This window comes from Trichechus manatus, unplaced genomic scaffold, assembly GCF_000243295.1.
Source record: "Trichechus manatus latirostris isolate Lorelei unplaced genomic scaffold, TriManLat1.0 scaffold00057, whole genome shotgun sequence".
Taxonomy (NCBI): Eukaryota; Metazoa; Chordata; class Mammalia; order Sirenia; family Trichechidae; genus Trichechus; species Trichechus manatus.
Window position 1 is genome coordinate 988123 of NW_004443993.1, and position 5763 is coordinate 993885.

At 46.0% G+C, this 5763-nt stretch overlaps 1 pseudogene; it reads right to left on the minus strand.

The window, feature by feature from the left end:
* Positions 1–2269: 2269 nt before the first annotated feature.
* The window catches only part of LOC101341486 (60S ribosomal protein L10a-like), a 6993-nt pseudogene continuing 3499 nt past the window's right edge, over positions 2270–5763 (minus strand).

A 5763-nucleotide genomic window follows, 5' to 3' on the forward strand; every position in this document is an offset into this window, starting at 1 on the left:
CATCTGTCCATTCATTTATTCATTCCTTTTCTTCGTTCAACAATGAGCACCCAGTATATGCCAACCGCTGTGTCAAATACGACAGATGCATTCCCTGCCATCCTGAATGAACATCTTTTAGGGACACCCATGTGTAAACAGACACTGACAATATTGGACCCAGCTTCTTTCTGAGAACACAGGATGACAGGGATCTCACTACCTCACAAAGCAGCCTGGTCCATTATTGATGGACTCTGGTCCACCCCCTTATTCCTTGGGCTGGGAAACGCTCAGGCCTCCAAGAGGCAAAGGGGACTCTGAGCATATAGCAGTTACGTCCAGAAATCTGGCCTGAGGTCTGCATCGCTGTCTCTTCCACCCAGGCCTGGCTTCTGGAGCCTCAGGGGGGCAGGCTCTGGCTAACACCTGAAGTTGCAGGAAAGGCATCACCTGACACCTTCTCTGGGGGCAGATGTAGCAGTGTCCATCGTTATAAAGCAAAAAGAACCCATAGCCATTTGTCATCACATAGTAACCTGTGCTTAGTGTTAAAACATCCAAACCTTGTAAAAACTGATAGCAACCTATAAAGAGAGTGCCTTTTAACCCCACACGTTCCTCAAGCTTGTTTTCTATCTTATATTAACCATTATAACTTACTATCATTATTATCGTGGGGAGCAGTGGTGGTTCAGTGATAGAGTTCTTGCCTTCCATGCCGGAGACCTGGGTTCGATTCCTGGCCAATGCTACTCGAGCACAGCCACCACCTGTCTGTGTTGCTATGATGCTGAACAGGTTTCAGGGGACTTCCAGACTAAGAAGGACTAGGAAGAAAGGCCTGGAAATCTACTTCTGAAAATCAGTCAATGAAAACCAATAGTCTGACCTGCAAATGATCATAGCGGTGGAGCAGGTCCAGGTAGCATTTTGTTCATCTTGAGTCAGGGGCCAACTTAATGACAGCAAACTACCATACCCATACCAAACCCATTGCCAGTGAGTCGATTCCAACTCATAGCGACCCTATAGGACGGAGTAGAACTGCCCCACAGCATTTCCAAAGCTGTAATCTTTATGGAAGCAGACTGCCACATCTTTCTCCTGTGGCGTGGCTGGTGGGTTCGAATAGCCTATGTTTTGGTTAGCAACTAAGCACTTAACCACTGTACCACTAGGGCTCCTTAACAGAGTATAACTGCCCTATAGGGTTTCTAAAGCTGTAATCTTTATGGAAGCAGACTGCCACATCTTTCTCCCGCAGAGAGGCTGGTGGATTCGAACTACCAACCTTTCGATTAGCAACCAAGCACTTAACCACTGCACCACCAGGACTCCTTATTATTACTATCATTATTATTATTTTGAACAATCTCGGTATCTCAGTTATCTAATGTTGCTATAACAGAAATACCACATGTGGATGGCTTTAACAAATAGAAGTTTATTCTGTCACAGTGTAGGAGGCTAGAAGTCCGAATTCAGGGCACCAGCTCCAGGGGAAGGCTTTCTGTCTCTGTCAGCTCTGGGGGAAGGTCCTTGTCATCAATCTTCCCCTGGTCTAGGAGCTTCTCAGCACAGGGACCCTGGTTCCTAAGGACGCACTCCACTCCTGGTGCATCTTTCTTGGTGGTATGAGGTCCCCCTGTCTCTGCTTGCCTCTCTTTCTTTTATCTCTTGTAAGATAAAAGGTGATGCAGGCCATACCCCTGGGAAACTCCCTTACATCGGATTAGGGCTGTAACCTGAGTAAGGGTGTTGTATCCCACCCTAATCCTCTTTAACATCACTTAATCTTGTCTCATTAACCACAGGCAGAGATTAAGATTTACAGCACGTAGGGAAATTACATCAGATCACAAAATGGCGGACAACCACACCAATACTGGAAATCATGTCCTAGCCAAGTTGATGCATATTTTGGGGGGACACAATTCAATCCATAACACTGAGTCCTCTCCCCAGGAATGCCAGCTCCAGGAGTGCAGGGATTCCTATGTGCTTTGTTCACTGCGTTTCTTCGGTGCTTGGCACACAGGAGGTGCTCAGTAAAGATTGGCTGACTCTTGATTACAGCTTCAATGAAATGATGAAGCACTTGTGATCTGGAGTGTAGTGACCTGACACCCAACCCCTGCTCTGCCCTCACTGGCTGTGGAACTCTAAAGCACTTCACTTGGCCTCTATAGGCCTCAGTCTTATCTGCAAAATGGGTTCAAGAATAGTTTTTGCTCCTGAGCTGGGGTGAGGAATCAGCAGAGAAGCTGCAGGCAGTGGCTGGCCAAGGTCAGCTCTCCACCACGAGGCTGTTCATATCACCCTGGGCTTGCCTGTGAAGTAAGAACAAACGTGAGAGACTTAGGAGGGAGGAGACAAGGGCCAGAATGAGCCCGAGCTGAGCAGGAAGATGATCAGCAGCCCTGATAAAACAAAGCAAAACCGTCACCCAACTAGTAACCATTTCCTTTGTGGCCTTGAGGAAATGAGCTACAATCTTACTTTGTGGCTAGAAACCACAAAGGAGGTTCCTGTTGTGGGTTCCCCCTCACACATCAGAAGGTTTTGCTCCTGGGTCTGTTTCTCTGAGGTCTGGCCAGGCCCCCTCAAGACCTCTCCTCTCCTCTCTGCTCCACCCTTGCTGAACTTTTTACCCCCAGTCTGCTGAAACTCTCTTCTTTGCACAAGCTGCCTTCTCAATGCTGGGGTGGCTTTGTCTTAGTTTGAGTTCCCCAGAAGCCAAAGCTGAGGTGAAGATTTGAGTACAAGTAGTTTTTCTGGAAAAGACCTCTTTAAAGTGTTGAAAAGCAAAGATGTCACCTTGAAGACTAAGGTGCACCTGACCCAAGCCATGATATTTTTAATCGCATCGTATGCATGTGAAAGCTGGACAATGAATAAGGAAGACCGAAGAAGAATTGATGCCTTTGAATTGTGGTGTTGGTGAAGAACGTTGAATATACCATGGACTGTCAAAAGAATGAACAAATCTGTCTTGGAAGTACAGCCAGAATGCTCTTTGGAAGGAAGGATGGCAAGATTACGTCTTACATACTTTGGACATGTTGTCAGGAGGGATCAGTCCCTGGAGAAGGATATCATGCTTGGCAAAGCAGTGGGTCACCGAAAAAGAGGAAGACTTTCAAGGAGATGGATTGACACAGTGGCTGCAACAATGGGCTCAATCATAACAACTATTGTGATCATGGCTCAGGACTGGGCAGTGTTTTGTTCTGTGGTACGTAGGGTCACTGTGAGTCAGAACCGCCTTGACGGCACCTAACAACAACAGTTTTTCTGGGAGGTGACTCAGTAAGCACCAGTAGGGGAGAGGGGAAGTGAGACCAGGAAGGGAATGTAGCCAGCAAAGGGTATGTTAATGGGCAGGTTACCACCATGGGCAACTGGGGCTTAGTCCTGCTGGAAACCTCTGGGAGACAGTGGAGAACACTCACCTCAGAGTCATCCTACCCAGTGGTAAGGGAGCTGGGGTATTGATCCAACGCCTGTCAGTCACTGATGGAGAGCTGCTCCCAAAGGGCATTAATTCTCTTGCACTTCTATCCTGCTCTGTGCAGCCGCCAGAGAAAACCACTCAGCAAAGACATTCGGATGTTGGCATTTAGAAGTGGGGCCTACAAGAATCTTACTGGCAAGGTCCATGTCTGCTGTACTCCTATGCATTGGTTTCTTTTGGAAAAATTAGGTATGTGCAGACAGCTTCCAGAAGCAAGAACTCCAGGGTCTGACTAGAGGCTGTGTTTTAAGATGCATGGGGTGTTCTTGGTGATTCTGTTTCTGTAACTGAAGGACCCTGAAACCTTGCTCCTGCTTTGATGTTGTCTTCTGAGAAATTAACATAGCAATGACCTATGTAACCCGTTTTCACTGCCCCCTCTCCTGATTGATGATTGAAGTTGCCCGATTCGAATTGTATCTACTCACAATAAATATATTCTATTACATTTATTTTGGGGGTTTCTCTAAGCATTTAGGTTTTTGACAATACCCTGCACTCCTCCTTTGAGACACAGCCGATTGTCCTCATAAAATGAAGGTGCAATTACAGATTAACAGCAGTCTTTCCAGCTTGACTGACAACTCCCTGAGGTTTAGGACCACACTTGTTCACCTTCGGATCCCCAACGCCACGTGCATTACCAGACACAGAGGAGACCGTGTGGTGTCCACGGTAAAGCAGTAGACTCCAGGCTTGAGTACTTGGGTTCAAATTCTTGCTCTGTCACTTGAAAGCTGTGTGGCCTCAGGAAGTTACTTTGCCCCTCTGTGCCTTAGTTTCCTCATTTATCTAACAGGAGGATGATAACAGTATCTACCTAGAAGGTTGTTGTGAGGATTAAATGAGATTATATGGGTCAAATTTAAAATGATATCCAGCACAGTAAATGGCAATAAATACTGGTTATTATCAATATAGAGAAATGTCTTAGTTATATGGTGCTGTTATAACAGAAATACCACAAGTGGATGGCTTTAACAAAGAGAAATTTATTCTCTCACAGTCTAGGAGGCTAGAGGTCCGAATTCAGGGTGCCTGGTTTTGAAACTGAATGGATAGAGGATTCAGAAGGAAGTGAGGAGAGCAGTTACACTGGAGATGGCACAGACGGAGAGAAATGGCAACAGCAGAACCAGGAGACCAGCATGAGATGGCGATGGAGCCAACCCACAGAGTGAGTTGAGTGCCTTTGTGCAGGAGGCTTACTTGTGGAGTGCGGTGACTCGGAGCACTTATCGGTGGAGCTACAGAGCTTTGGAACACTTGCTCAAGCTGGCAGATGTGGGCAGTGAGGCCCAAGGGGCAGAGAGGCCAAGGAACCAGGAAGCAGAAGCTGAAGAGACAAGGAACTCAGGAAGCAGAACTGCCTCAGTCTCAAAGGGTGGAATCGCCAATCATATAGACTAGGAGAATGGTGCCACCCAAGTCTGAGAGAGCAGAGTTACCATTCCAGTGGGCCTGGAAGGCAGAGCTGAAGACTGGGGCTGAGGGGCCTCCATCCAGAATCAGGAGAGTGCGGCCAACACCGAGAGTCTGGAGGGCAGGGCCATTGCCTAAATGGTCTCAGAGAACAGAAGATTATTTTCAAGCCTTGAGAGCTAATATAAAGTGTTCTCCTGACTTGCTTGGTGCCTGTTATCCCTTCTTTCCCTCCATTTTCTCCCATTTGTAATGGAAATGTCTAGCTCGTGCCTGTTCCACCATTGTACTTTAGAAGCAGATAACTTGTATTCTAGATTTCACAGATGAAGAGGAATTTTTGGATTTTGGACTTGGACTTGATTTAAGACTTTTGCTATGATATGATGGGGTGAATGGGTTTTACTTGTGGCAAGGACATGAATTTTAGGGGGGCCAAAGGGTGGAATATCATAGATTGAATTGTTCTTGTCTTTTGTTTTATTTATGTGATGGATTACATTGATCGTTTTTGTAATGTTGAATCATCCCTGCAAACCTGGTATAAATCTCACTTGATCATGGTGACTTATTTTTTTGATACGTTGCTGAATTCTATTGGCTAGAATTTTGTTGAGGATTTTTGCATCAATGTTCATGAGGGATATTGGTCTGTAATTTTCTTTTCTTGTGGTGTCTTTACCTGGTTTTGGTGTCAGGGTTATGCTGGCTTCACAGAATGAGTTTGGGAGTATTCCATCCTTTTCCATGCTCTGAAATACCTTTAGTAGTAGTGATGTTAACTCTTCTCTGAAAGTTTGGTAGAATTCTCCAGTGAAGCCATCCGGGCCAGAGCTTTTTTTTTT